Source organism: Paramisgurnus dabryanus, chromosome 18 (assembly GCF_030506205.2).
Source record: "Paramisgurnus dabryanus chromosome 18, PD_genome_1.1, whole genome shotgun sequence".
Taxonomy (NCBI): Eukaryota; Metazoa; Chordata; class Actinopteri; order Cypriniformes; family Cobitidae; genus Paramisgurnus; species Paramisgurnus dabryanus.
Genome location: NC_133354.1, coordinates 10,900,080 through 10,912,972, shown reverse-complemented (window position 1 = coordinate 10,912,972; position 12,893 = coordinate 10,900,080). Strand labels below are relative to the sequence as shown.

The following is a 12,893-nucleotide window of genomic DNA, read 5'->3' as shown; positions in this document are numbered from 1 at the left end:
AGTGTTTGACTAAACTCCGCCCACGGGAATACGTCAGTCACCAGCTCAAACGGCTCTGGCTTATGGAAGGCCAACAGGGCAAAAACATGTTGAAAATACGTGTTAACACGCACTACGTGTTAACGCGTAAATCACGTGTTAACACGCACTACGTGTTAACGCGTAAATGCGTGTTAACACGTGATTTACGCGTTAACACGTACCTACACTGTTTTCTTTACCACCACCTACTGGTGTGGAGCTTTGAAAACACAGAAACAAACAGGGCTTGGATATCACAGGATGTTATCTAAAATATATTTTTAAAATTTTATAAAAGCATTAGTAGGCTACAACTACATATTTTTAAACAGTTAACTATAATCGTTCAACCCTTGAAATTCATGACCACTTTCACACATTTTTCCAAACTATATTTTTAAATACACTTTAACTTTATCATGCTTCTAAAGCCTAACTGGTAACTGACAAATGAAAACAGGACATTATGTTTTCATAGGTCAACCCATATGCATTATATTTGTTTGTTAGTCCCTTTGATAACCACCGTAAGTCTTATGAAGCTGCTATTGGTTTAGATAGCTTTATAGTAAATATAGTAGTTTTGCTTTATCCTTCAAAGTATAATTGATCAATTATAATTTTTTTATTATCATTAGACACACACAGGAAAAAAACAATAAATTACACTGGTGAGGATCATATACGTCCTCCAGATGCTGTGTTGTCTGTGTAAAATGTGTTGCGGTTGTAAAAAGAGGAATACTATGTGAATGACTCCTTTTTCTTGGGATGTTTTTATCTTTGCTGGAGATGGAGCAAGCAGTACTGTAGACTCCAAATACTCATCCTTTTCAATATTGTAATGAAAACAGAGATGTATACCATAGTTTAATGTTGCATGTGCAAATAAACAGTTGTTTTGATATGATGCTCTCTATTTTCCTTGGCTTTTTTCATAAGGGTTAAAGTGCCTGACACACTACTAGTAGAATACATTAGGAATGAAGAAAGATACATGATGCTTTTAAAATAACATAATATTTAACTTTTATTTATGCCATTAAACAGTAATTACTAAATTTAAGACTCAAACTCCACAGGAAGAAATATATTTGCTTTTCCATAGCATTTCTTCATTTAATAATTGATTAGTTCGTAAATTGTTGAGGAGACAGGAGCTTTGCAGTTTCCAGATGTGATAAGGAACATGGCCCTTCCATTGTATGGCACATCGCATGGAATATGAACTACCCTATCTTATGTGATTTTGTTAAATGGTTTATGAAGCCTTTAATGGACAGTGGTCCCCTGCTTCAAAAACAGCAGACCTCCAACATCAAGCTTAGCAGAGCTGGGGTGGGTAGTGAGAATCATTTTGGTTGGCTGAAGAAAGATGGTGATGACCTCAGAAGTGCAATGCCTGCAACACAGAAATGGTAAAGTTTATTGTGCTGCCCTGGGAAATGGGTGACCTAGGAATGTTAGTATATGTAGGCTTAATGCACATCACAGCCTGTAAACTGTTAAGTCTTATAACTTCATACAATCAGAATGTACTGTAGTAAAAACATAAATGAAAAAGGAAACAGAACTTTATTACATGTACTCTAGTAAGAATTAGGCAAATTATATGGAATATAAACTCCAAAAGGATTTTTTTTTTGCTCAGTTGTAAATGAATCTTATTTAATATTTGATTATTAATAAAACCCATAAACCACAAACATTGGCAACAAAGGGATATAATTGTTTTCAACCAAAAACATTGTAATAGGTAGTATTGACATAGGAAACAGAAATACAGACTCTCTAAAAAATGCTAGGCCCATCATAAAGACAACTGTGTAACTAGAAATCAATATTAAAAGGTATAAAGTTGAGACCTTACTTACATCACTTGGTCAAAAAAAGTCACAGACTCAACTGTAGGCACAAAACATTTTATTGAATGCACAATGAAAATCTCAATCCAGAATGCAGAGACTCACCAAGCAGCAGGGTGGCACTAAATTGAGTCACTGCTGAGAATGGCACCTTGCAGAAAGAGTCAGAGTGCAAGGCATCAGTCAGGAAATGTTATCAGGGAGAGCAGCGAGGCAGGCAGACGGGATGAAGAGAGCCAAAGAAGAGCCAACCGATGTGAAGCTAGGCATTTAGAGGGAAGATGAGGCCGGGAGAACGGGGCAGATGGCATCAGGGCACAATCTGGAGAGAACAGAGAAGAGTCAGAAAGAAAAAGCACTGACAGCGCATCTCATAATTAATGAGATGATGACTAGACGGAGGGGAGGATATAGCCTGGGATACACTGCATGATTTTTGGCGGTCCCAAACGAAAGATTACCATCGTGAAACATTTGTGGCAATTTCTGTGATCGTGGCTCTTCGGTGGTCCTATGTCGACCAGCTTACCAGTATTTGTTTAACACTAGCACATGCTGGTGACATTGCACTTAACTGGAGTCACAGTCATCACAACCTATGAGTCAATAGGTGTCATCATTATACAGTCTACATGCTTGTCGTACCCAAGTTTAAATGATCCATGTCGCACAGTGTGATAAGGTAATGATATTATAGGAGAGCAAAAATCTTGCAGTGTATCCTGGGCTTAAGACAATGACTGGTACGTGCATGGCCACCTGTCAAAACAAACCAATGACAAAACACACAGCGTACAAAACACATAAACAGAAACAACCAATCAGAACAAAGCTGTGACACACTTGTAGCTATAGTATTCAATCAGATACTGGTTGCCCAAATTCATTGATTGTTTCATTAGACAGAAACAGGTTTTGGAATGTTTGGTGTGATGGTTGCTGTATCGGTCAGGTTAACAAGTGAAAACTGAATATTTCATTTAGTATGAAAAGTAAAAGTTACACTCTGATTTTGACCTTAAATGCTTAAAAATGTCTAAATTAAGTGCAGGTGCAAAGTCATAAATATATTAATTTGTGACAGTTCTACTGTTTGCACTTGAAATAAACACAGACATGACATGTAGATAATAAAAATCTTTAACAAAAATATCATCTGAAAAAGGATAAAGATGTTTTGACAATTTAAAACAAAACTGTTTACTAATAATAAAACAGACAATAGCAGAAAGAATAAGCATGCATGTTTAAGTTAAGAAGAATAATGAGCTTTTTAAAAAGTACCTGTATGTCCAGTTGTGCGGTCTGGAGTACATTGCTTTGCATGTAGTCCTATAAGGATCGCTTGGTCTTCTTGAATATATTAAGTCCTATAACTGCTTCAAGTACACATTCTCTCATCAGGCACACTCTTACAGCCTCAGGGTGGGTCATTGTTCATAATTTGGTCATCTAAATAAGCTTCGGTCAATCTTGTGAATAAACACTGGGTGAATAATCTGTGAAAGACAAGCATATAGAAAACCATAAAAAGTTGCTTGTATTAGTAATAACTAGAATCAGATTTGTTTTTATGATTTTTGAAACAATGGTTATTCAAATGTAAAATCATAGTATTAATGTAAAATCAACAAGGAAATTATATAGACCAACTTACTCTAATAATGCTACACAGTAGGCCTACAAAGGAATATAGTTTCCCTCATATTTGGACAGATCTGTGTTATTTACTCTCTTGCCAGTTTGTCATGAGTCATAACTTTATGTTCATATTTTTAAATGAATAACAAACACAACGCATTCATTTAAACAGCACTAAAATTTAACCTCACTATATTGTCTCCATCTGGGAAAGCCTGACACTGTTTCCACTAACTTATGTTATTGCAGTTATAAAGACTTTTGCCCAAGGCCATTTATCTAACAAAACTGTTTTCTGTTGTTGTTGTTGTTGTTACTGCTGCTGCTTTTGCGTTTGTATTCCTCCATAGTACTTTTTGGCTCTTCCGTGTGGTTACGTTACCCTTCCGTCAGCGTACCTGGCTTATGATGGCTATGAGGTAAGCTTACGGCAAACTCGACGTAATGCTTGGATCACTATATCATTAATTATTCACACAATGACAGTGCCTGTCGTAACGCATTCGCTGCAATATAATTATTCATAAGCTTGTGAGCGAGCACTTACCTATTGCTTACGATGAGCTGACGTTACGATCTTCATCTTCTTCTTTTGGTTTAATGGCGGGTTACGAACCAACTTTAAAGGTGCATACCGCCACCTGCTGTGATGGAGTGTGAAAATAATGATCTGCCTCTTCTATATCCTGTTATATAACACACTATTCTTAATAAATCTCAAACTGCATTTGACTTCCTGATTTTGGATCTTCATTTAATAAGTTGGCTATAGTAAAATCATTGCATGCTATTGCTTGTAAATCTTCCTTTAAAATACGACTCAAAATGATAGTGGCGAAGAAGTCATCTGCCATCTTGTGCTCATTAGTGGTAACGACATGCAATGCACAAATGACTAAAACGAGTTATTGTTGTTAAAGCCAGTTTCATTGAAAGCATGGTTTACCGACAATGCATTAATGATCTTATCATTTTAATAATATATTAATAAATCTATGTCCAAAGTTAAGAATATGAACGCAAAAAACTAAATGACAGACATTAAGTGGTGTTTTCCCGAACAGGGGTTTTCTTAAACCAGGATTAAGCCTAATTAGGAAAAAATAAACAAACATACCTTACTAAAAACATTACCTGTGTGCATTTTAAGGCAAAACAAAGAGCACTGATGTATTTTAAGATATGTCAATGCATTTTTTTTTAGTTTGTACAGCTCTTACATTTATTTTAGTCTAGGACTAGTCTAATCCCTGTCCGGGAAACCGCCCCTAAATTGCTCCCAATACAATTTTGCTGTGTTCTCCACTGTACATTGATTGTACTGATTATAATCCAAAAGTCAGACGGGCCAAGTAATTCCCACGTCATCCATTATAAAGGGAGTTTTATTGTGCAGTGTAGCCAATTTCTATACAATTTAGTCCAAGTTTGAAAAACCTTTTGTTTCCATGTCACTCAGAAAGTCAGTGTGATGTCTTGAATTAGTAAGCAAGCAAAAACCATTCAAACGTTTTAGCCTATAAAATGAATTAAAATGCAATTAAGCATTTTAATGTAGTTTATTAATCAACATTAATTATCATGATTATCGAGGGCATAATCAAAAATAAATATTTTTGTTTTCCCTGTAGTGAGTAGCCTATCTGTCTCATATCTGCTTGGAGTTTGAAAGACTCTTCTTATGCTTTTCTATTAAGTTTATTTACATATTTGACATTGAAGTAGTCTAAAGGTAAGTCTTGATTACTTTCATTTTGTGATACTTGAATTAGTTACTGCATCTCTTTAAGGTTATTTGTAACTGTATTGGAAATTATGTTGAAGTAGTTCTCCCAACCCTGTTCATACTTACACACAAATAATAACAAAATTACAGAAATCAAAGTATAATCAGTTCAATGTAAGAAGTTATTATGATTACTAATAGAAGTGTACTCTTTGTCCTGTTATTTTCCTTACCTTGCCACTCAGTCCTTTAGGTTAGGGTAGTTGAAACTATTTCTAATTTCAGCAAAAGCTCCAGAGTTAAATCAACACTGCTTAGATTCACACCCAAGGTGTTAAAAATTACCACAGAATTTTTTGTATTTTTCCTGCGAACTATCACAATGCTTCAACACAAACAATAAAATGTTTGGGGTCAAGTGCTCAGCTAAGTAAAGATAAAACTAATCACTGTTAGGATGACTTCTTGTTTTTATCTTTTTTGTTAACAGCAAGTGTTTATCATAAATATTCATTTCATTATTTAACTTATCCTAGGGGCTTATCCTAAAATTATTAGACTAAAATATATATTTGAGCTCGCTTAATTTAAAAACAACTTGCACTTAAGCTTTTTTGTATCAATATGTGAAACAATGAATTGTTGATAAAAGGCTGTTAACAGTTACCAAAAAAGCTTAACTTCTTAAATATAACATAATATTTACATCAAAAGATAATAGGCAGTCATGGTCTAATAGTTAGAGTCGGCCTTATAACCTGAGAGTTTTGCTGGTTCGAGTCTCACGGCTGACAGGTTGCGACTGAGGTGCCTTGAGCCAGCCACCTGTCTCCCAGTGTTTCCCGGGCACTGCAGTACTGCTCTGGGTGTGTATGTTCACGACGTGCAGTGCTTGTTCACCACTCACTTGATAGGTTAAATACAGACGTCCATTTCAAGTATGGGTTACCATACATTGCTCATTATGTCACTTTTACTTTTTCTTAAAAAGGATCAGATGGAAAAAAAACTAAAGGTGAAAACAAGAAAGCACTTTTTTTTAATTCCAATCAAAGCTATAGACATGTGTCTTATTGCCATTCTTCTTTTTTTCCAGTCATCACATATGCATTTATTCATTTAGCATATACATTCATCCAAAGTGTCTTATAGATCAGAAAATACACAGAAAAAAAGCATCAAAAGTTTATTACATTTGCATAATTGTTCTAGTATCTGCTGCAGAGTAGTTCTAGTTACTATGACAAAGAAACGGTCTGAGCGTGACTAATCCATTGGAAGCCTCAGATTGATCTATGACACATACTTTCTGATATGGAAACTTTGTCTGAGGCAACGCATGCCAAAAAGTAAAAAAAAAAGCTTAAAAGGTTTGTAGCTGAGAGCCTCTTTCACACAAAATAAGATTATTATTTAAACTCAAAAAGCATGTTTTAAAGCCTAACTGCTCTATACAATGACATTGATGTTCTCCCATTAGGCCATACATATAGAGTTCCATCTGTTGTTCATATGCTAAATTGGTTGTAATTATATAGTGTGGTATTGCTATACTGTATTATTAAGGATATGTGTATGACACTAGTGAAAAACAAATTTTATAAGGCATTTATAAACTAGCTGAACTAGCTTTAAGTGCAATCAGATCATGATGGCAGGTAGTCCAAAGACTTCATATGTAGAACATCATAATGTGTGTGTGTGTTCACAAATGATGCAGATGTACCATCTGCTTGAGCATACATTCCATTTACGTTCATAATCTTGCTATTAACCAATTGTTATTAACATAAACTTAATTAGATTACCTGTGGTTAAGTAGTGTTTAAATAAATTTTTTCTTGCAATATTTATCATCCTCTACTGTTTATAAGAATTGTATGACACTACTGTGTCATCATTTAACACCTCTATTTTTAAGAATATAATTCTTTCCATAGGCAGGTACTAAAAGAACAAGACATTAGACACAAAGTAGAAATTGGGACTATTGCCTAATTCACAAAGCTAACAAAATTATTTATAACAAAATTAAATGATACTATAATTATTATATATAGTCCAATCTGTAACCTATTTATGATCATTATTCACTGTTAATTACTTTTAAAAATATATATTTAGGATAAAATACTTCAATTTACAATCCTATCTATCTGTCCGTTCTGTGTATTTAGGTCAGATTCGCCACACCACTAGATGGTGGTAAAACTCCATGTCCATGATTTCTAACGCGTTAACACGTGATTTACGTGTTAACACGCACTTACGCGTTAACACGTAGTGCGTGTTAACACGTGATTTACGCGTTAACACGTAGTGCGTGTTAACACGTATTTTCAACATGTTTTTGCCCTGTTGGCCTTCCATACTGGCTAAGCTGCTATCCAATCACAACACACTAAACAAACTACACAATCAGAATTTTGAACTCCTTACGTATTTCTGAAGGAGGGACTTCATAGAACTAGAAAGACAACAGCCCGATTTTAGGACAGTGAAAGCAGCGGTATTGGACTACAGATAAGTAAATTTTGTCCAAAATACTTCGTTTTTTCCACAGGAAACATATACAAATATATTGCACACCTTAAACACAATCATAGCTTCAAAAACACAGGAAAAACGGTACCTTTAAGGACCTTTATGTGTATTTGGCGCCACCTACCGCATTTTGGCAGGGGTACGCTTTGATTGACGTCTAGAGCTTGAATATAAGACATTGTTTATTAAGAGGCATTTCCATTAAATTTTTTGGTATTTTTTCGGGACAATACGACTAATAACTAATGACTACTAACCTTTTCATTGCCATCAAAGTGAAATTACTTAAAGCAACACTTTTTGCTCTTTGCTCCCCCTATAGGTCGGAAGCGGAATTGTCCATTACCACTGTCGTAAATAATTTATCCTACTGCAGCAAAGCTGGCTCTGATTGGATTGTAACTTGCCGTAAAGCAAGTTTTAGTAGTTTTCACTCGAACTACATTACCGCAATCCTACGGTTGGAAACTTTTTGTGCGGTTTTGACCGATAGAGGGCTGCAAAGCGAATGTGAAAGTGCCTATCATCCTGTTACAAGTGGATGAACGACTGAAACTTTTTTGGAAACGTTCCTTTAAGGTAAAAAAAACTCTTTGGTTTTGCTTAAACCTAAAATAAGAGCCAGATAAAAAATTTTTAATTTACATGCTAACTTACTCATAGAACAACTTAGAGGGTTTTGCATCTGAACTCATATACTGTACAGTACAAACAATACACAAGCATTACATTTGCCTGTGGCCATGACAGATTTAGTGTTGCTCATTACTTCAGACATGGTTAAAAATTATAGGCACACTTTACATAATTATACGAGTTGTTGCGTTTCCTTGTGGATCTGTATTATTGTATTTTGTCAAGAAAATGTTTTTGGCATCAGCTTTACAAAATGTTTAAAGTACTTAAAGCATTATTGTTTGTAGCCCTCTAGATAATGTTTTAATTCTACTTCATACAACAGTCTGTTTATGAGTTTTATAATTTTTTTATCCATCAAATTGAAGCACAAACACTTACACAGACAATTCAAGTGCACAGGCAAACACATGCTTTTCTCTTTTATGTATTGTGAATGTATTATAAATATCTCACTCAATAGGCATCCATGTGTTTCATCTGCTAAATCCACTCGAGCTCTGACAGTTCTACTGCTTTACTGAACGTAGCTTTACTCATTTTCATCAAATACTTTCAAGTAACTCAAATAAATGCACATTCCTTAATATCTAATCCCTTTTTATACATTCAAATCACACTTGATGTTCCTGTGACTAACAAAGAAGAGATTTTAAACTATTGGACTTCCACTGGGAGTGATGCTAAGAATCAACACTCCCATCAGCTTTTTGCAGTCAAGGACATGTTTACTTGTGGTACGGTTGATGTGTTGGACTGAACGATGAGAGGATGGGCTTTTTTAAAGCCTCTACAAAACATTAGTGAAATGTCAGTCTGAGAGACCGATGACAGGTTTAAAATGAATTCTCAGCATGTCTCTTATTGCTTCACACAGACTCGATTTTGCATGGAGGTGCTGCATCAAGGAAAATCTGGAGGGAGTGCTGGAGAATCCATTACCATTCCTATTCATCTCAATGGCAATTGTTGCAGCCCCAGTGGTATGTGAAAGGCATTTTTTAAACCAATCACCTGAGCCATAAATGTCATGTGAATAATAACTCTGGGGCAGATGTATGAGCTGAATTCTTAGTCAGCAGACAGGGAACTTAGATTATTTCATCAGGGTTTCCACAGGTCCTTGAAATCCTTGAAAGTTTGTGAATCTGGGGAAAAAATCAAGGCCCTGGAAAGTTTTTGAATATATACATGCATAGATACAGGTCATTGAAAGAGCTTGAATCTATTGTATGCAAGAAGTTTTCTGGGAAAAAATCTATATTATTCCCTGTGTAATATAGGATAGTATCATAGAAATTCTAGACTTTTTAAGCACACGTGCTAAACTGTTCGCTGTAAATGCTTATATCTTCTGTATGCAAATGTTGATTCATACCAAAATGCCTTTTTGCATAATTATGTTTGACACATGAAATGTATGTAACTGTTGTCCCCTAAGAAGGGAACTAGATGCTGCGTCTCCCTTGCCATACTTCCTGCGTCCCTGTAATGCCATGTTTGGCAATATTTTAGATAGCGATATACTTCCTGGCTCCTGCGTCACCCTGTCTTTGTCGTATAGCCTCACCATTAGTTAAATTTGATATACACATTCAGACGCACTTACCCCTGGAAGCGTCCCCAAAGTGTCACCGCAGTGACGCAGCGCAAGTTCCATCGTAAGAGAATGTGACAATGTCTCTTAAAAGGTAACACAATGTACCCTTGCTCTCACTTGTCCCCACATTATGTCCTTAAATTTGAGGGTATTGGACCCGGAAAGTCCTTGAAAGGTCCTTGAATTTGAAGTTAACTAAGGTGTGGGAACCCTGTTTCATGCTTTTAAGACTTCGAAACATCGATGAATCAAACACTGGTAAAACAATACAAATTACATTTTATTATTTATATATTTGTTGCAAAGAGTTTATTTCCTCTAATAGTAGTCTTTCTGTGACCCAGTCTGTGAAAACCCAGCTAAAGTAAAACATTTTATTTAGTCTAAAATCATCTTACATAATGTAAAGAACATTCTTTGAAAATATAACCTTGATTTCTGTAATATCATATCAAAGATTGAAATAAACGTAAAACTGATCCCCATAAACTCATAAGATTATGAGACTGTCACAGACAGAATCAAATTTATTTGCAGTTACTGCATCCACCAGCAGGGAGCAACGCTTACATACTGTAAACTTTGCCCCATTCAACATCTGTGTATATGTTTATTGAAAACATAATTACAGTAAAATATCTCAACTGAAGAGCGTAAATTAAAGTCAGATGATTCGTTCCACACTCTCACCAACTGCAAACACAACCAACTGCGAATTCAACCCTACCGCTTAAAATAAACCCTCGGTTGTTAAGAACTTTCCTGGTTTTGGAAAAAGAAGGACAGGGTCTACGAATCATGCATTACAAAGGGCGGTGGTCTGAGTGGACCTCGACTGTTAACTGATACCCTGACAGAGATAAATCTGCCCGAGGTTTGAACAGCGAGTAGGTGTGTTTACCCAAGTTGATTGACACAGTGGAAATGAAATGTTAATCTAGTCAGCCTGCCGTGTCTAAAAGCATGAAGCCATGCCAGAGTTCACACACTGACTCCGCTGTGGACTTGGAAACCATTAGCGTGATTACTTTGGAAAAATCCTTTATTTCCCCAAAGCCTGTGTGCCAAGCAGAGTAAAACTCGAATTCTGTGCCCTTCACAACAATAAACAGGATGGTGGGGGGATTTATGTGTTGTGGCACATATACGTGGCTATTCATAAGTCAAACGTGCTGTTCGAATTACGCCATTCCAAAGTATTTTCATGGTAGAATTGTTTTATTACTTAAATCTGTTTGATTTTCCTTTGGATCCTCACAAATTCCTATGCACATGCTATGACGGCACCCGCGAGGTTAAGATGGATTCCGCTGCGATTCGCTCAGCCAGATTAATGCAGTTTGCCTCGGTCCTCTGCAGGCTCCCAGAATGCAACATCTCTCTTTAGGATACCTCATGCTGTCTCACTCGTCCACCTGCACCACTCTGCTGTCACGCCAGAGTGCTAAACCTCCCATTTCCAATGGAAATTTCACTTTTGAGTCATGGTGCAGCTGTGACACCTGCCCCACTTGAAAAACGAGTAGAGCAGAGGGGATTTCGGAGAAACGTGCCCGTTTTCCTTTTCCACCTGGGCTCTTGCAATTACAATGATCCATTGAAGATTCAGTAACTCTTTTCTTTTGCTTCGAATGAGATTCTTTGTCTCAGTGCTTTCGTAATGCTATGTCATCGGGTCGAGAGGGATCGTGTGTTATTTGTGAACGTATTCTCCTAGGGTCGAGGCCCTTTCGACAATGGGCGCTAATGAGCATTAGTGCAGCTGGACAAAAACATTGCAATTTCTTTTCATAAATAATAGGGTCGTGAATAGCTAAGGCATAAGAGAGCTGTCATCCTTTCAAAGGGCTAATAGTGGTCAGCACTGATCTTGCTATAGAGTATAACACTTGGCTCATTATAGGTGGGAATTGAATAGAGATGCAACTGCAGTGAAAGAACCAATTTGTCCTATTTGCTTTTTACACAGTGTGCTGGCTTGGTTGCATTATGGTGCCTTAAGTTATATAGCAAAGAGTCAAATGGTGCTTTAAGTTATATAGCAAAGAGTGGGTTGACATGCAATTTATAAAAAAAGCATTTATATCCTTGAAAATTAAGTTATTGTGTTTTGATTTTAAATATTGTCAGTAAATAATGGTGCAACAGAAGTCAACCAGTAGGGTAGAGTGGGGTACAACCTAATGCGTTTTGGTTTTGGCTCAATCATTCAAAAAATATTTGAGTTTGATGAATTATATTTTTACACAAGCAACACACAAATCTCTGCTACAAATGAACACGAAGTTTGTTTCTAGTACTTACCATTTTTGGACAATTACACCAAATGTGACAGAAGTGCAAACGTTACAACTTACCCCATAGGTGGGGTTCATTGTAACAGGCAGGGGGTTAGTTGTAACACTTGCTAAAAATTAAGTTTGCAGGCAAATATTTCAATAATATTTTGTCTATATACTTGAAGTGGATATTGTTTATATATCTGTTTATAATAGACAGGTATCCACACTGTATTCATTCATCCAGCCCTTCTAACAATAGTTCAATTATAAATTAATAAAAATGTCTAAATATGTTAGAAAAAGCAGCACAATTATGACATTATTTTTTAACTGTTTAAACGTAAATTACATTATACAACCAGATACTCATAAAACAGTTATAGATTTCCACGAGATTGTGTTTCCATGAGATTCCATGAACTTGGGTCCTGTTTAACCTAAACAAAATCTGCACTATTATTCTCTCCTGAAAGTAGAAAATATTTAAGTTATTTTTAGGGCTAAAAAATTTTAGGGCTAACAGAACTGCAGCTGGTGCAATCCAAACAACAAAAGTTTCTGTTTCTATTTTAATATCA

General features: G+C 35.9%; 1 long non-coding RNA gene across 4 annotated transcripts; it reads right to left on the bottom strand.

Moving 5' to 3' along the window:
* Positions 1-318: 318 nt before the first annotated feature.
* LOC135721709 (uncharacterized) lies at positions 319-4,334 on the bottom strand. Of its 4 annotated transcripts, none has more exons than XR_010521546.2 (4): positions 3,926-4,334; positions 3,171-3,385; positions 1,992-2,208; positions 319-1,423 (listed from the first exon to the last, which is right to left on the bottom strand). It is a non-coding gene; the product is annotated as an uncharacterized lncRNA (long non-coding RNA). The 4 variants fall into 4 exon arrangements; XR_010521543.2 differs by having other exon boundaries at positions 3,714-4,333; XR_010521544.2 differs by having other exon boundaries at positions 4,075-4,333.
* Positions 4,335-12,893: the final 8,559 nt, after the last annotated feature.